This window comes from Gorilla gorilla, chromosome 16, assembly GCF_029281585.2.
Source record: "Gorilla gorilla gorilla isolate KB3781 chromosome 16, NHGRI_mGorGor1-v2.1_pri, whole genome shotgun sequence".
NCBI lineage: Eukaryota > Metazoa > Chordata > Mammalia > Primates > Hominidae > Gorilla > Gorilla gorilla.
Genome location: NC_073240.2, coordinates 24174491 through 24193073, shown reverse-complemented (window position 1 = coordinate 24193073; position 18583 = coordinate 24174491). Strand labels below are relative to the sequence as shown.

Sequence of the window (18583 nt, the reverse complement as noted above, 5' to 3'; positions counted from 1 at the left end):
TGGCTATTCTGAGTCTTTCGTGGTTCTGTCTGCATTATAGGATTGTTTTTCCTGTTTCTGTGAAGAGTATCGTTGATGTTTTGATAGGGTTGCATTAAGTCTGTAGATTGCATTGGTTAATATAGACACTAAAAATACTGATTCTTATTCATGAACATAAAATACATATTTTTGTCTTTTTAAATTTCTTGCATCAATGTTTTATAGTATTCATTGTAGAGATCTTTAACGTCTTTGGTTAATTCCTAGGTATTTAATTTTAATTTGAGGCTATCGTAAATGGGACCACTCTCTTGATTTCTTTTTCACATTGTTCACTGTTGGCATATAGAAATGCTGCTAACTTTTTAATCCTATATCTTGACTAAAATTGTGAGTTCTAATAGTGTTTTAGTGAATTAGGATTTTCCAAATATAAGACCACATCATCTGCAAACAAACATAATTTGACTTCTTCCTTTCCAATTTGCTTGCCCTTTATTTTTTCTCTTGCTAATTGCTCTAGCTGCCATGTGTTGAATAACAGTAGTGAAAGTGTGCATCCCTGTCATGTTGTCAATCTTAGAGGAAAAGCTTTTCATTTTTCCCCATTTAGTATCATACTATATGTGATATATATATCTATATATAACTTTTATATGCTGAGGTATGTTTCTTTTTTTCTTATACTTTAAGTTTTAGGGTACATGTGCACAATGTGCAGGTTAGTTACATTTGTATACATGTGCCATGCTGATGTGCTGCACCCATTAACTCGTCATCTAGCATTAGGTATATCTCCTAAAGCTATCCCTCCCCCCTCCCCCCACCCCACAACAGTCGCCAGAGTGTGATGTTCCCCTTCCTGGGTCCATGTGTTCTCATTGTTCAACTCCCACCTATGAGTGAGAATATGTGGTGTTTGGTTTTTTGTTCTTGCGATAGTTTACTGAGAATGATGATTTCCAGTTTCATCCATGTCCCTACAAAGGACATGAACTCATCATTTTTTATGGCTGCATAGTATTCCGTGGTGTATATGTGCCACATTTTCTTAATCCAGTCTATCATTGTTGGACATTTGGGTTGGTTCCAAGTCTTTGCTATGGTGAATAGTGCTGCAATAAACATGCATGTGCATGTGTCTTTATAGCAGCATGATTTATAGTCCTTTGGGTATATACCCAGTAATGGGATGGCTGGGTCAAATGGTATTTCTAGTTCTAGATCCCTGAGGAATTGCCACACTGACTTCCACAATGGTTGAACTAGTTTACAGTCCCACCAACAGTATAAAAGTGTTCCTATTTCTCCACATCCTCTCCAGCACCTGTTGTTTCCTGACTTTTTAATGATTGCCATTCTAACTGGTGTGAGATAGTATCTCATTGTGGTTTTGATTTGCATTTCTCTGATGGCCAGTGATGGTGAGCATTTTTTCATGTGTTTTTTGGCTGCATGTATGTTTCTTCTATAGTTTTGAGGGTTTCTTTCATGAGGAGATATTAAATTTTGTCAAATGATTTTCAGGATCAATTAAAATGATCATGTGGTTTTTGTTCTTTCTTTTGTTGATATGGTATATTACATTAATTGATTTGCATATGTTGAAGTATCTTTGCATCCATGAGATAAATCCTACTTGATGATGAGGAATAATAAACTTTTAATCTGTTGCTGAATTTTACTTGCCAGTATTTTTATGACAAATTTTGCATCTATTGCTGATATTGGCCTACAGATTTTTTTGATATGCATTTGTCTGATTTTAGTATGAGAGTAATGCTTGTCTTACAAAACGAGGTTGAAAGTATTTCCTCCTCCTCTGTTTTGAAATAGTTTAAGTGGGATTGCTATTAGTTTTATACATGTTGGGTCAAATTCAGTGAAACCATCAGATTTCAGGCTTTTCTTTGATGGGAGGCTTTGTATTATGGATCTCATCACGTCTTGTTTGTGTATTCAGGTTGTGGATTTCTTAATAATTCAATCTTCTTAGGTTCTATGTGTCTAGAAATTTATCCATTTGTTCTAGATTTTCCAATTTATGGCATCTATCTGCTCATAGTACTCACTAATGATCTTTTGAATTCCTGCAGTATAAGTTGTAGAGTTGAAATGTCTCTTTTTTCATCTTTGATATTATTTGAGTCTTTTCCTTTTATTCTTTTATTTATTTAATTATTTTTGAGATGGGGACTTGCTCTGTTGCCCAAGCTGGAGTGCAGTGGCTCGATCTCAGCTTACTGCAACCTCCGCCTCCCGAGTTCAAGCAATTCTGCCTGCCTCAGCCTCCTGAGTAGGTGAGATTACAGGCGCCCACCACCACGCCTGGCTAATTTTTGTGTTTTTTAGTAGAGACGGGGTTTTGCCATGTTGGCCAGGCTGATCTAGAACTCCTGACCTCAGGTGATCCAGCCGCCCGCCTCAGCCTCCTAAAGTCCTGGGATTACAGGCATGAGCCACTGCCTGCTGAGTTTTTTTTTTTTTTTCTTAGTCCGAGTAAAGGTCTGTCAGGTTTCTTTTTTTTTTTTCCAGAAAACAACTTTGCATTTTATTGACCTTTTGTATTTTATTTCAAATTCATTTATTTCTGCTTTGATCTTTATTATTTCTTTTCTTCTAATTTTGGTTTGGTTTGGTCTTGTTTTTCTAGCTCTCTAAGATACGTCATTAGGTTTTTTTTTTTTTTTAAGTGCCAATTGTTTTGGAAATACAGGTGGTTTTTCATGACATGGATAAGTTCTTTAGTGTGTTTTCTGAGATTTCAGTGCACTTGTCACCTGAGCAGTGCACACTGTACTTAATATGTAGTTTTTTATCCCTCACCCGCCTCCCAGCCTTCCCCCTCAAGTCCCCAAAGACTTTTACATTATTCTTATGCCTCTGCATCCTCATAGATTAGCTCCCACTTATATGTAAGAACATATGATATCTAGTTTTCCATTTCTGAGTTATTTCACTTAGAATAATCACCTTCGGCTCCATCCAAGTTGCTGCAAATGACATTATTTTGTTAAGTGTTCCCATTTCACCACATCCAATGCCAACATCTGTTGTTTTCTTGACTTTTTTGGCCTACAAAAAATGGCCATTTTTGTAGGAGTTATTTGATATCTAACTGTGGTTTTCATTTGTATTTCCTTGATTATTGATGTTGAGCATTTTTAGGTTGTTATTAGCTGTTTGTATATCTTCTTTTGAAAAAATATATATTCATTTTCTTTGCCTACTTTTTGATGGAATTATTATTATTTTGCTAATTTCTTTGAGTTCCTTATAGATTCTGGATACTAGCTTTTTGTCAGATGTGTAGTTTGCAAATATATTCTGCTACTCTGTGGGTTGTCTGTGTACTCTGCTGCTTATTTCCTGTGCTGTGCAGAAGCTTTTTAGCTAAATTAGGTCCCATTTATTTATGTTTGTTTTTGTTGCATTTGCTTTTGGGGTCTTAGTCATGAATTCTTTGCCTAAATCAATGTCGAGAAGAGTTTTTTTTCTTATGTTATCATTTAGAATTCGTATGCTTTCAGGCCTTAGATTGAAATATTTGATCCATCTTGAATTGATTTTTGTATAAGGTCAGAGATGGGGATCCAGTTTTATTCTCCTGCGTGTGGCTTGCCAGTATTTCCTAGCACCATTTATTGAATAGGGTGTTCTTTCCCCAGTTTGTGTCTTTATATGCCTTGTTGATGATTAGTTTAGTTGCCTGTGTTTGGCTTAATTTCTGGATTCTGTATTTTGCTTCATTGGTCTGTGTGTAAATTTTAATACCAATACCATGTTGTTTTGGTAACTATAGCCTTGTAGTATAATTTGAAGTAGGGTAATGTGATGACCCCATATTTTTTATTTATTTGTTTGGTTAGTATTACTTTGGCTATGTAGGCACTTTTTTGATCCATTAATTTTAGGGTTTTTTTTCTAGTTCTGTGAAGAATACTGGTGGTATTTTCATGGAAATTGCATTAAATCTGTCATGAAGTTGTTTATTTGAATTTTTTATGTAGACACTTTTAGTTATAAACTTTTAGTACTGCTTTTACTGTAAATCCTAAGTATTTCCATTATGACATATTACAGAAATATTTCAATTTATTTATTAATATCCCCATTGACCCACTGGCCTTTCAGGAGCATATTGTTTAAATTCTATGTGTTTGTATAGCTTCAAAAATTTGTCTTGTTATTGATTTCTAGGTTTTGTTATTGTAGTCACAAAAGATGCTTGATATTATTTTAATTTTTAAAATGTGTTAAGACTTGTTTTGTGACCTAACATATGGTCTATCCATGAGAATGATTCATGCACTGCAGAGCAAAATGTGTATTCTGAAGCCATTGGATAAAATGTTCTGTAAATATCCATTGTGTCCATTTGGTTTATAGTGCAGATTAGGCCTGAGATTTCTTTGTCGGTTTTCTGTCTGGAAGATTTATCCAATGCTGAAAGTGTGATGTTGCATTCTCCAGGTATCATTATATTGGAGCCTGTCTCTCTCTTTAGCTCTAATAATACTGGCTTAATATATCTGAGTACTTCAGTGTTGGATGCATATGTATGTATCATTCTTACATCCTCATGCTGAATTAACCTCATTATTATTATAGAGTGACCATCTTTGTCTCTTCTTATAGTTTTGTCTTGAAATCTATTTTGTCTGACATAAGTGTAGCAACTACTGCTATTTTTGTTTTCTTTGACATGGAATTTTTAAAAATCTTTTTAATCTATGTGTTTATAGGTGAAGTGTGTTTCTTGTAGGCAACAAATTGCTGGGTCTTAATTTTTGTATCCATTTAGCCACTCTGTGTCTTTTGATTGGAGAATTTAGTCCATTTACATTCAGTGTTGTTATTGATTATATAAAGACTTACTCTTGCCATTTTGTTATTTGTTTTCTGGTCTTGCTATCAGCAGCAAGAGGGGACCTGAAAGTAGGTAGCCATCTGTGAGACTGAGTCTGGGATTTTTATGGGTTTAGAACAGGAGAACGCATGCTGATTGGTTCATGGGTGGGCTTGCAAAAGACACCATTCAATTGGTTAAAAGGCATCATTCTCAAAGAACCAATAGAGAGCAGGTTAGACAGGGATGGAAGTTCTCACTCTAGTCCATGAATTCTTTCTGGAACTGGTAGCTCAGTTTTCAGGCTTTTTAGACTGTTGTTTCCTTGAAGGTCAAGTTTCACCAGTGCACCCATCCCTGTCTGCCTAGGAGTTTGTCTTCTGTTGCTATCAGTAGGACTGCAGTGGGTCAGACCTGAAACCAGCACAGCACTTGATCACACCCATGGTGAGCTGTAACCCTACCTGGTACCACCAGTAATTGCTCAAGGTCTTGGGGCTTTATAATCTGTAGGTGGTAAGCCAGCCAGGTTTGTATCCTTTCCTTCAGAGTAGTGAGTTCCCTCAGGTTCTGGGCAAGCCCAGTGGTGCCATCCAGGAGCCAGGGGCTGGAGTCAATAATAACCTTAGGAGTCTACTTTGTGTTCTATTGTACTGTGGTAGAGCTAGCAATTAAACCATGAAATTCGGTTCTTCCCATTTTTCCCTCCTTACTCAACAGGCAGAGGGGCCTCATCCTATTGCTGCCATCACAACAGGCCCATCGGGAATACTGCCAGGCTTCCACCAATGTTCTCTTAAGGTTCAAGGCTCTTTAGTTCACTTATAGTGAATGATGCTTGGCCTGGTACTCATCCTTTTGGTCAGTGGTGTCCCTTCTGTCCCAGTACAGGTCCAGAAGTGCCATCCAAGTGCCAAGACCTGGAATAAGGGACCCCAAGAGCCCACTTGGTGCTCTTCCTCTCTTTGGCCATGCTGAGACCTAAGTTGCAAGATGAAGTTCTCTAGTTTTTCCTCTACCTTTTTCAGTGTCTCCCTGTAGCCACCACAGTTGTGAATATGCCGTGTCTCACCTGATTCTAGCAAGCCTCAGAGTCTCAATGAAAGCTCACGGCAAACTACCTGGTTATCACTGCAGGTTATTCCAGGCCAAGGGCTCTTTACTTAGCAGTTGATGGGTCTTGTTAGTACCGGATTTCTTCATTCAAGGCAGCAGATTTCCTTATAGTCCAGTATGTACCTAGAAATTTTAATTAGGAGCTAGTGGCTGAGAAGGGTGTTTTATAACTCTGACTGGTGGCCTTGCTGGTATCCAAAATACAAGACAAAGTCCTGTTTACTCTTTCTGTCTTCTTAAGTAGATGGAAGTGGTCTCTTGAATCTGTGAGCTGTGCAGCCTCAGTTTGGAGGAGGGGTGGTATAAGAACTCTCTTAGCTGCCCCAGCTTGTATCTTAGTAGGTAATGTGGCCCCCAAGTCCACTGGCTCTAAGCCCAGTTCAGCATGACATCTTACCTGGGAGTTGCTGTCCTTGTGACCTAGACTGTTTTAAGTTTCTTTAGGGCCCCAGAGCATTTTAGACTATGGTGGTGAAGCTTGCCAGAACTCAAGTTCCAATCACTGGGAGGGTGATTCCCCTCTGTCCAGGGCCAGTTGAAACACACCCTCTGTGGGCAGGCATCAGCTGAGTTCATTCCAGTTTTGCTTTCTGCTGTGATAGGGCAGCACTGAGTTCAATGCTCACAATCCCAGTGCTCTCCCTCTCCCAAGTGTACAGATTCTGTCTACATAGCATGTGACTACTGCCAGGGCATGAGTGAGGAGTGGCATTAGTGATTCAAGACTGTCTTTCCTACCCTGTTTTAGTGCCTCTTTGTGTACTGCAGGGTTAAAACCAGGTACTGTGAGTGCTCGCCTTTATTCTTATGAAGGTTTTTGTTTGTTTTTGTTTGTTTTTTTTTTTTTTGAGACGGAGTCTCGCTCTGTCGCCCAGGCTGGAGTGCAGTGGCGCGATCTCGGCTCACTGCAAGCTCCGCCTCCTGGGTTCACGCCATTCTCCTGCCTCAGCCTCCCGAGTAGCTGGGACTACAGGCGCCCGCCACCACGCCCGGCTAATTTTTTTTAGTATTTTTAGTAGAGACGGGGTTTCACCGTGTTAGCCAGGATGGTCTCGATCTCCTGACCTCATGATCCACCCGCCTCGGCCTCCCAAAGTGCTGGGATTACAGGCGTTTGTTTTTTAATAGATAGTTGTTATATTGGTGTCCTTCCAGGGGAAATGATCACTGGAGCCTTCTATTTAGCCATCTTGCTCTGTCCTCTGTTGGTTTCCTACTATGGCATTGTGCTCATGTTCTCAGCTTGGTAAAGTTTCATATTAGATTTGTAAAGTATATTCAGCTAAATTCAGTATGCAGAATAATTAGTTATTTTTACTACTTTGAGCTATATATTCTTATTACAACCAAGGCATTTTACCAGAGCAAGGCATAGAAGAGTCATTCAAAAAAGCAACACTAGGAAAAGCAACACTGGGAAGATATGGGAGCTGTGGCCTTGAAAATTTATGCTTATGGAAAAACTGGGAAAGTATAGGTGAAGGACAAAAAGAATGTTATAATTTATGTAGCCAATATTTGACAACTTCTCATAACAAAAATTTAACTGTGAAAGGAGATGAAGAACAAAGAATATTTCTGAAGAAGCCTCAGTTTCTGCCAGCTACTCCTACAGAACCATGTATTCCTGTGAGTAAATATCAACATCAATTTTTGGAATCTGTCTTTTGTAATAAAAATCAGATAAATTTTAGCCATGACTCAAATATTAGTAAACATCAGAATACTCATTTTCTAGAAAACTATTACAAATGTAATGAATGTGAGAAAGTGTTTTATCAATCCTCAAAGTATCCATATTCAAGAAAAGCCTTACAACCCTAATGAATGTGGTGAAACTTCTGACCCATCCTCAAAACTTACTCAACATCGAAGAACTTATATTGGAGAGAGCTCACAAAGATGTAATAAAAAATGTATAATAGTCTTTAGTCAGTCACATCTGAAGAGACATAAGATAATTAACACTGGAGAGAAATCAGTAAAATGTAAAGAACGTGGCAAAGCTTTTACCAGGGGCTTACATCTTGGACATCAGAAAATTCATACTGGAGAGAAACCTTACAAATGTGAAAAATGTGACAAAGCCTTTAAGAAGAGCTCACACCTTGCTCAACATCAGAGAATCCATACTGGAAAGAAACCTGTCAAGTGTAAGGAATGTGGCAAAGCTTTTAACAGAGGCTCATACCTTACTTAACATCAGAGAATCCATACTGGAGAGAAAGCCTTCAAATGTAAAGAATGTGGCAAAGCCTTTAATAGAAGCTCATACATTACTCAGCATTAGGGAATTCATACTGGAGGGAAACCTTTCAAGTGTCAAAAAATGTGGCAAAGCTTTTAACAGAGCTTCACACCTTACTCAACATCAGAGAATACATACTGGAGGGAAACACTTCACACATAAAGAATGTGGCAAAGCCTTTAACAGGGGCTCACGCCTTACTCGACATCAGAGAATCCACACTGGAGAGAAGTCTTTCAAATGTAAAGAATGCAGCAAAGCTTTTATCTAGGGCTCACACCTTACTCAACATCAGAGAATCCACACTGGAGAGAAATTCTTCAAATGTAAAGAATGTGGCAAAGCTTTTACCAGGAGCTCACACCTTTCTCAATATCAGAGAATTCATACTGGAGAGAAACCTTTCAAATGTGAAGAATGTGGCAAAGCTTTTAACAGACACTGAACCCATACTCAACATCAAATAATTCATACCAGATAGAAACTCTTCAAGTGTAAAGAATGTGCCAAAACCCTAAACTGGTGCTCACACCTTACTCAACAATTCTTTTATACAATAAATTACGGTTAACTATAGTTGTCCTATTGTGTTATGAAACACTAGATCCCTTATTTCTTCTATTTTTCTTAATGTTTAATTAAAATATTATTTCAGGCTGGACATGGTGGCTGATGCCTGTAATCCCAGCACTTTGGGTCAGTGAGGGAGGATCACTTGAGCTCAGTACATTGAGGCTGCCTTCAGCTATGATTACGCCACAGCACTTGAGCTGAGGACAGAGTGAGACCCTGTCTTTAGAAAAAAATAGGCTGGGTGTGGTGGCTCACACGTGTAATCCCAGCACTTTGGGAGGCCTAGGCAGGAGAATCTCATGAGCGCAGGAGTTTGAGACAAGCCCATGCAACATAATGAGACCCCATCTATACACAAAATTTAAAAATTAGTTGGGCATGGTGGTATGCAGCTGTGGTCCCAGATACTTGGTAGCCTGAGGTGGGAAGACTACTTGAGCCTAGGAGGTAGAATCTGCAGTTAGCCATGATCATGTTATTTCACTCCAGCCATGGTGATAGAATAAGATCTGTCTCAAAGAAACCAAAAAAATAAAATATTTGCTTATTTTTTGAAAAAAATGCACAACATTGAGAAATATGGAAGTTATTTTAAAAGTTTTTTATTCTCTTCTAAATGCATTTTCTAAAATATACAAAAAATTAGTAAAAAAAAAAAATGACATAACTGACCTCACATGCATTAAGTGAAATAAACCAGACACAAAACATAATACATTGTATCATTCCATTTATACAAAATAGTAATCATACCACAATAATAAAGAGGTAATAAAAATGGACCAGGCATGGTGGCTAACACGTTTAATTCTAGCACTTTGGGAGGCTGAGGCAGGTGGATTGCCTGAGGTTAGGAGTTCGAGAGCAGCCTGGCCAACATGGTGAAACCATGTCTCTACTAAAAACAAAATTAGCCAGGTGCAGTGGCGGGCGCCTGTAATCCCAGGTACTCAGGAAGCTGAGTCAGGAGAATCTATTGAACCCGCGAGGCAGGCAGAGGTTGCAGTGAGCTGAGATCGCACCACTGCACTCAAGCCTGCATGACAGATACTCCATCTCAAAAACGAAACCAAACCAAACAATAAAGGTGATAAAACGGAATGTCCATAAAAGGGAAATCAGTAATGATTGTCTAGTCCTGATAGTGGAAATATTTTAAAGTTATACCATGGCTATAGTTGCATAATTATAAATATACCAGAAACTTTGTATTGAGTATGATGTTATGCATATTTCATCATAACTTTTTTTAAAAAATAAGCATGCCATAAAATAGCAAGGTGGTTAAATTGCTTGCTTGAAAACAATCTGAAAATGCAATCAATTTTTGCTCATTTCAAGGTTTTTGATTAGGTGTTTCTGAATTTGTCCGTTAGGTCTAGTTGGTATATTAAAGTCAGCAGTTCACATTGAGAATTTTCTACTGCTACCATTCTGCCATTTTGTGCTTCATATATTGGGGTTTTTGTTAGGTACATGCATATTTAAAACTATTTTATCTTCTTGATAGATTTATAATTTTTTAACATTTATAAAATTTCCTACGTCAATTAATTATAACAATGTTGTCTTAATGCCTATCTTGTCTAAGGGTAACCACCCCAGCTTATTTTGCTTACTATTTGTGTGAAATCATTTTACCCATCCTTTCACTTTCAACCTATTTGTGAGTTTAGGACTAAAGAGATTCTCCTGTAGATAACATAAAGTTAGTTCATGTTTTTGTTTGTTTTTAAACCATCTGCCAATCTTTGCATTGTAATTGTAGATATTAATTTCTATTTAAACTATTTATAAGGAAGGGCACACTTCTGCCATTTTTCTAGTTGTTTTCTAAAGTCTTGTATATTTTTGTTAACTCCTATATTACTGACATCTTTAATGTTCTAGTATTTTTCCAAAACAGTTTTGATTCTCTTTTCATTTCCTCTTTCACTTCTTTCTTTAGTTGTATTTTTAGTGGCTACCTTAAGGATGACAATTAATCTCATCACTGTGTAACTGTACTTTAAATTAATACCACTCGTAATTCAGTTTTATTTTAAAAGCTGTTTCAATAGAGATCTGCTCCTCCAATGTTATGTTGTTTTGTCACATATTACATCTTTATGCATTGTATGACATTAACAAAAATTTATAATTATTTTATGCATTAGTATTTTAAATTATATGTAAAAAAGAACAATAGATAAAAGTTACAAAATATTCTTTAATAGTGGCATTTATATTTTGCCATGTACTCATTTTTACTGGCATTCTTTATTTTTTCATATGGCCTTGCATTATTACCTAGTTTGTCATTTCATTTCAACCCAAAAGATAACCTTTATCATTTAATGCAGACCAGGTCTACTAGTGACAAGCTGTTAAATTTGTTTTAATCTATATAGCTCTTAGTGTCTTTAAAGGTCTTCAAGGATGTCCTTCATCTTTGAAGAGCAGTTTTGCTGAAAATAGAGTTCTCTGTTGGCTTTTTTTTTTCTTTCTACACTTTAAATATATTGTCCTATCATATTCTGGACTCCGTAGATTTTAGTGAGAAATTATATTCTGGACTCTAGTTTTTAGTGAGTTGTTAATGTCAGTGTAGATGCATTGCAAATAGTAGTCTTTTCTCCATAACTTTCTTCAAAGTTGTCTCTTTAGCTTTTGAAAGTTTTATTGTAATTTGTCTTGGTGTAGAGTTCTTTGAGTTTATACTATGAATTCAATGAGATTTTGGAATGTCTACGTAGATTCACGTATTTCATCATGCTTGGGAACTTTTTAGCCATTATTTCTTCAGATGTTCTTTCTGCCCCATTCTATCTTTCTCCCTTCTTTCGGGAGTTTTCATAATGCTTGTAATGGCACATTTTATAGTATCCCATTGTTATCTTAGGCTCTGTTCATCTTTATTCATTATTTTTTATTTCTGCTAGTTGGGATAATACGAATTGAAGTGACCTCAAGCTTGCTGGTTGTGTCTTTTGTCTACTTAAATCTTTTGTTGAACCTTTGTGGTGAATTTTTTATTTTAGTTATCTTAATTTTCAACTTTAGAGTTTGGCTTCAGTTTATAATCTCTATCTCTATTAATATTTTCTATTTGATGAGACACTATTCTTCTGAAATGTTTTTCCTTTTGATGTTGTTTATCTTTGCAGCACATTTAACACAGGTAATTTAAAGACTTTTTCTAGATTTTTCAATGCCTACGATTCCTCTAGGACTGTTTCTGTTAATATCTGTTATCTTATTAGTGGGCCATTATTTTTTCATTAATTTATTTGCACACTTTGTATTTCATTGCTGTTGCTGAAAACTAGACTTTTTCTATTACAACAACCCTGAAATAATATTCTCTCTCATCCCGTTGGGTTTTTTGTTGCTTATTGTAAATTTTACTTGTTTGTTTGGTGAGTTTTCAAAATTATTTTAAAAATATCGTCCTTTTGTCGTGTTTAGCAATAAAAATCTCTGCTTTATTAGCTTCATGTGAGCTAGTTATTTGACAGAGATTTTCTCAAATGCCTGCTCACATCAAATATAAATCTACTAGTTCTTGCAGTTGGGTTTACTTAGCCAGAAAGATTACAACTTTGCTGTTTTCTTTTCTTCCTACTTGTGCAGTGCTTGGAGGTAAAGCAGACATGAGAGATAACAGCTTCCTAGGTCTTTGTGAGCATTTGCCTGTCCCTTGATTGACCCTGAACATGCTTATGGGCTTCTGGATTCTCAGGAATATGTTGATAATTTTCAAAGCCCGAATCCCCCAGGCACCTCACTCCTCAGTCTTTTCTCTTAGATATTCTACATGACTTTTGCTTGCCGCACTGATATTCTTTCTCCAAGGTGTGATGAGTAGTTAATTAGCCCTTAACTATTTTTGCCAAACATTATGTTATTAATTTAGAATTGTTTATTTTTAATGTAGGTGTTTACTGCTGTGAATTTCTCTCAATAGTTTGCTGCATCTCATGTTTTGATGTTTTTTTGAGACAAGTTCACACTCTGTCACCCAGGAATGAGTGCAGTGGTTTGATCAGGGGTCTCAGAAGCCTTGACCGTGTAGGCTCAAGTGAACTTGCTGCCTCAGCCTCACAAGTAGCCAGAGCTACAGGCAGGTGGTACAATGCCTGGCTAATTTTTGAAATTTTTTTGTGAAGATGGGTTCTCATTATGTTGCCCAGGCAGGTCTCAAACTCTTGGGCTCAGTCCTCCCACTGCTGCCTCCTAAAATGCTTCAATTACAGGCATAAGTCACAGCACTCAGCCTTTATAAAACCTTTGATATTTTTTCTTTTATTCTGTTTTCCCATGTTTGTAACATGTTGTCCCAAATTATACAATAGTTCTATGGTAGTTGTGGCAGATTTGTGACATAAAATAGAGAAAACATAAGTTACATTTAAATTTGGGGTAAACAACAAATAACTTTTTAGTATAGCTATGCAATGTTTTTATATCTGTGTATAATATGTGTAAGCAATTACTGGAGTATATACAAATAACAATTCATCATTTACCTGAAAATCAAATATAACCAAGTGTGTTACATTTGTCAACCCTTGTTCATGGGAGCCACTGTTCTTTTCTCCAGACTCAGCATTAATGACCTGAAAACCTTCATTAGAGAAAAATAAAGTTTGATAATTAGCAGATACATTCTTTTGCGGTATGTAGTAGTCATTAGAGAGGGTGTGGCATGAATTAAAGTGTGTGATCTGGATACCTTATGGGGAGAAAAAAATAGAATTCTTATGTATGTTGTTTTATCTAATTGTATTACCTCTTTCTGTGATATAACTTCTAATACATACAGTATATTTAGTAAAAGTGATTTCTACATAAGTAGTAAGTAGTTATTTGTATATTAATTGTCCATGTTTATTTTCTGGAACTAGACTGCAGTATTTAATATATGGAGATTATTATGGCTTTAATCTGATACTATCCTGGAGCTTCTTTTAGGTTTAACATGACAAAAGAACCATATCATGTTGATGGCATCAGTATATTTTGGTGGCAACTATCCATTGTTTGGTTCTGGACATTGAGATAAATGTGTACTTATACTAGATTATGTGTTAGGAGAAAAAATAAAAACTGATATATAAACTATGCAATTTCCTTTTTGTAAACTCATCCATATCAGGTGGTTTAAAATTGGTTAGCAGTTTTCTAACTCAGATGTTAATTTCTGAGTATGAGGTAAAAAATACTGTCAAATCATCTTCATTGCCTCGCACATTTATATTTGTGGTTTGTGCTTTAGTACCATCACAACTCACTGGCTCACTATAGCCTCAAGATCCTATGCTCAAGTGATCCTTCCATGTCAGCTTCCCATGTAACTGGGACCACAGGTACGTGCCACCATGCCTAGCTAATTTCTTTCTTGTTTTTGATAGACACAGGGTGTCACTGTGTTGCTCAAGCTAATTTCAAACTGTTTATCTGAAGCAATGTCCCTGCCTTAGCCTCTCAAAGCGGTGGAATTATAGGCATGAGCCAGAGCTCTATTATTCTAAGCTGCGGGCTGAATTAGTTGGATACAATAGTGATGACTGTATTCAGGGCAAAGAAGAAAGTAATTGCAGAATTATTCAATAAAATTTTATGAAGGGTTCTCATACAGAGATATCATGATTAAGAGATGGAGAATTATCTTTACTATTAGTGACCTTGGTGTTTTTCCAAGGCTTGGAAAGGCATCTTTCCATGGAAGGGTATCTCTGTATAAAGTGAAGCATCAAGAAAAGTATCACTTAATGCAAATTCATGGATCCCATAAAGTAGAAAAAGATAGTCCATGTACTTGTAGCATTGAAAACTGGATTTTAGCAATTTCCTCCTGAGATGAAATAAAGCTTTCATGAGATTTCTCTGGGATAAAAACAAAACTTGAACAGAGCCAGAATTATTTTAAGGGATTCGTTTAATAGGACTTGTGGTAAGTGGAATAATGCCATGCAAAGGTCCCCATGTCTAACCACCAGGTTCTAGGCATGTATTATGGTATATGACAAATGGAAATTCAGGCTGCAGATGAAATCAAGGTTGATAACCAGCTGACTCTAAAACAAAAACATTAACTTGAATTACAGATTTGGGCCTAATGTAATTATAAGCATTCTTAAAAGTGAAAGAATTAATAAGAGAAACTGAGTGCTGTGATGTGAGTCAGTTAAACTTTTTTTTCAACTTTTTATTTAGGTGATTATTTTCCCTTAACATAAAATTTACTTTAGCTCAACTATACAAACATGTGAGTTATTGTTATGTAACCATCACTCTTCATTAAGAAATGCTTTGTAAAAAGTGAGCCAGTTTTTCATATACATTCTTCAAAATACATTCTCAACATTATACATCAAATTATATATACATACATGCACACATACACTATATATATCAAGGATTTATATGATAGGATTAATTAAGAAAAAAATTAGTGGAATAAAAATAATGTTTATGATAATTTTGGCCATAGAATATATAATACAGATGATGTGAAGTACAAAATGTTTTTTATACTTCATATTTTGATGTACAAAGTATGTTTGTCTTTGTAATTCAGATGATTACTTTGCACTTGTGTTCCCATGAAAAATGCCTTTCATTTCTAAGCTGGTATTGGCATCTCAGCCAACACTTTTCTCCTTCTTTTCTGCATCTTCTCCTTTTCTGCTTTTTCTGGATCTCAGGCCAGAGCGCACTTACCTAGCAGTCTGTCATGTGGCCCTCATCCACATGGTGGTCCTTCTCACCACGGTGTTCTTGTCTCCACAGCTCTTTGAGTCACTGAATTTTCAGAATGACTTCAAATATGAGGCATCTTTCTACCTGAGGAGGGTGATCAGGGTCCTCTCCATTTGTACCACCTGCCTCCTGGGCGTGCTGCAGGTCGTCAGCATCAGCCCCAGCATTTCCTGGTTGGTGAGGTTTAAATGGAAATCCACAATTTTTACCTTCCATTTGTTCTCATGGTCTCTCAGTTTTCCTGTTAGTAGTAGCCTGATCTTTTACACTGTGGCTTCTTCCAATGTGACCCAGATCAATTTGCATGTCAGTAAATACTGTTCACTTTTCCCAATAAACTCCATAATCAGAGGACTGTTTTTCACTCTGTCATTATTCAGAGATGTTTTTCTTAAACAAATAATGCTGTTCTCAAGTGTCTACATGATGACTCTCATTCAGGAACTACAGGAGATCCTGGTACCTTCACAGCCCCAGCCTCTACCTAAGGATCTTTGCAGAGGCAAGAGCCATCAGCGCATCCTGCTGCCGGTGAGTTTCTCGGTGGGCATGTACAAGATGGACTTCATCATCTCAACCTCCTCAACGTTGCCATGGGCATATGACCGTGGTGTCTAGAGGCTAGTGGGCAGTGTCTATACCATTGTCAGGTTTTTGGTGCTACTGAGATCTGATAAAAGGATAATCAATGTGATGTAAACTATAAGACAAATGTTTAAAAGTTTAATTGTATGAATCCTGTCATGAGTTAAATTATTCAGAGTTCATTATAGAGAATAATCCAAAGTTAAAATAATTGGATAATTTATTTGTATGTAGGATAAAAGTAGTAGGAGATTGCTTCTTGAAGATTTAAAATTATATTCAGAGTGTAATTATTTGCATTAAAATAATTTTAAATGTTTTGAATAGCAAGTATTGATATAATTAAACTTTCGAATAACTTAGTGCTTTGCCTTTATTCCTAATGTTTATATGGAAGCATGTGGTCAATGTTTGATGCATTACAGCTCTGAGCGGTCCTTCTGTATTAGGTGGTCATCATTTATATACTTCTCCATAAAAGATTAAGGACCTGGAAATGTAAGATACATGAAGAAAATCTAAGTGGAGAGGCTGTTTGTGGTTAAGTGATAACAGTGTTGTAAGCGATGCATGAGGTAGGTGTTCAGTGCATATCCTCTGCATTTTATTAATAAAGAAACACTGTAAAATTTAGAAGAAAATTGTTTCACCAAATGCACATAAAACTAATAAAATAGAGTGGATTTTGATATGTCTCAGATTATTTGTAAACTTTATTTGTTTTAACAAATAAAAAATATTTTTAATATGTTAAGGGTCTTGTGCATTGATTGAAGTGTCATCCTGCTGCCAACATTAACTTATTCTACCTTACTCAGGCTTGTAGGTAAAACATGGTAAGACTATACCATTAAGTAATATGGTGGAATAACATCTGTAGTGATTCTTTTTCCCAGTGGCCTCATACTTCAAATAATTTAGAGAATATTGTTCCCACGTGTTACATTTTTATTTATTTTGTAACTGTGAAGTTATTGTGATGGTTATACTGAAGATTATATAGGAGTATAATCAAAAGCCCTACATTTCTGAATTCTGAATAACTATTTAGAAAATTCAGCCTACATTTTTTTGAACATGTTATCTCTGGTTCTACAAACACAAAATTTTAGTTTTAATTTACATGGTGTAAAATTTCTAAATATATTACTCTAAAGATAAACTTTAGATATAAAAGAATTGGAGAAGTAATTGTTTTTATGTGAGTGTGGACCTATTCTGAGTAGGAAAATATATCAGAACAAAGCAGATGATTTCATGAGTGTTTATGATATACTAGCAAACTAAAACCTCACAGATTCTGAAAGCAAATTTATTTCCTCTGCTTTCCATTCATCTCTAAAATCTTGTGGTTCAGAATCTCCCCATCCAAACCCTTTGTTCTAGCTTGCCTTCTATTCATGCTAGACCTAATATATAATTTTCTTCTTTCAAAGTTCATGAAGTATTCTTTACGTGACCTGCCTAATGATTATAGCTCTTTCGGTAAAATGTAATGGTGCTAACTAAATAATTTGAAGATCTGAGTAATTTTGCAGTGAGTATATTGTTAAATTTTATTATTTAATTAGTATATTTAATCTTTTCAATTAGAGAATTCTATTTGAGCAAAATGTTTTTATTACTGTTTATTTCATGTTTTATAGTAGACATATTTGATATAATTATTGAATTTATTGAGCCATGCTTTTAAGGTAAAAACTCGGGAGGCTTCATAAGCCATGGGATTTTCTTGCCATTTGTATGAAGTAAACAAACACAAGACAGTGCTAGGTGTGTAACAAATGCTTTACAATTATCAGGAAATATTTCTGCTCGAGTGAGTTTGTATCTTCATGTAAGAGATTAAAAACACCCAGAGTGAAGAAGTGGCATTGGTTTTGCATGGTGAGAGAGGAAATCTGTTGTCAGGCTGCACAACTAACTCTAAATTTAGACAGATAAATTCTGCTTCTTTTATTTTCTAATTATCTTCAGTTTTTCTTTCACTGTCTTTTTATCTTCACCCCCAAATACATGTGCATTACAGCCCTTCTCTTTCTTTGCCTGTGTTATGGCAACAGCTTGCTCACTGTTCTCCCCACCCCATGTTATTTCACACAGTACTCTGCAGGTTCTGAGGACAAGTTAGAATTATTTTTAATGTGCCTAAAAATTCTTTGTAGCTGGAGAATTTGAGGTCATTTATAGATTACAAATGCAACATTCTTGTCACTTAATTTAGATAAGATAATGCAGTATCCATGGATTAGATCGTTGGACAGATAGCATTGTTTATTAAAGAAAAAAGGTTATTATAACACAAAGAATGGTAAATATCAAATTAGACTAAGTGAAGTATTAATACCAGTGGGCCATGTATTATTAGTGCTACATAAGAAAACAAATCAAAATTTGGATATCTCATTAGAGACATGTCTTAGAAATAAAATTGTATTAAGGAGAGTTAGTGGTAAGTAAAATATTTTAAATTCAAATTTCTATGA

The 18583-nt window shown here is 35.9% G+C and overlaps 1 pseudogene; it reads left to right on the top strand.

Annotated features, from left to right (window-relative positions):
- LOC115933424 (neurofibromin-like) overlaps positions 1-16839 on the top strand; it is a 42688-nt pseudogene extending 25849 nt beyond the window's left edge.
- The last annotated feature ends 1744 nt before the right edge of the window (positions 16840-18583 follow it).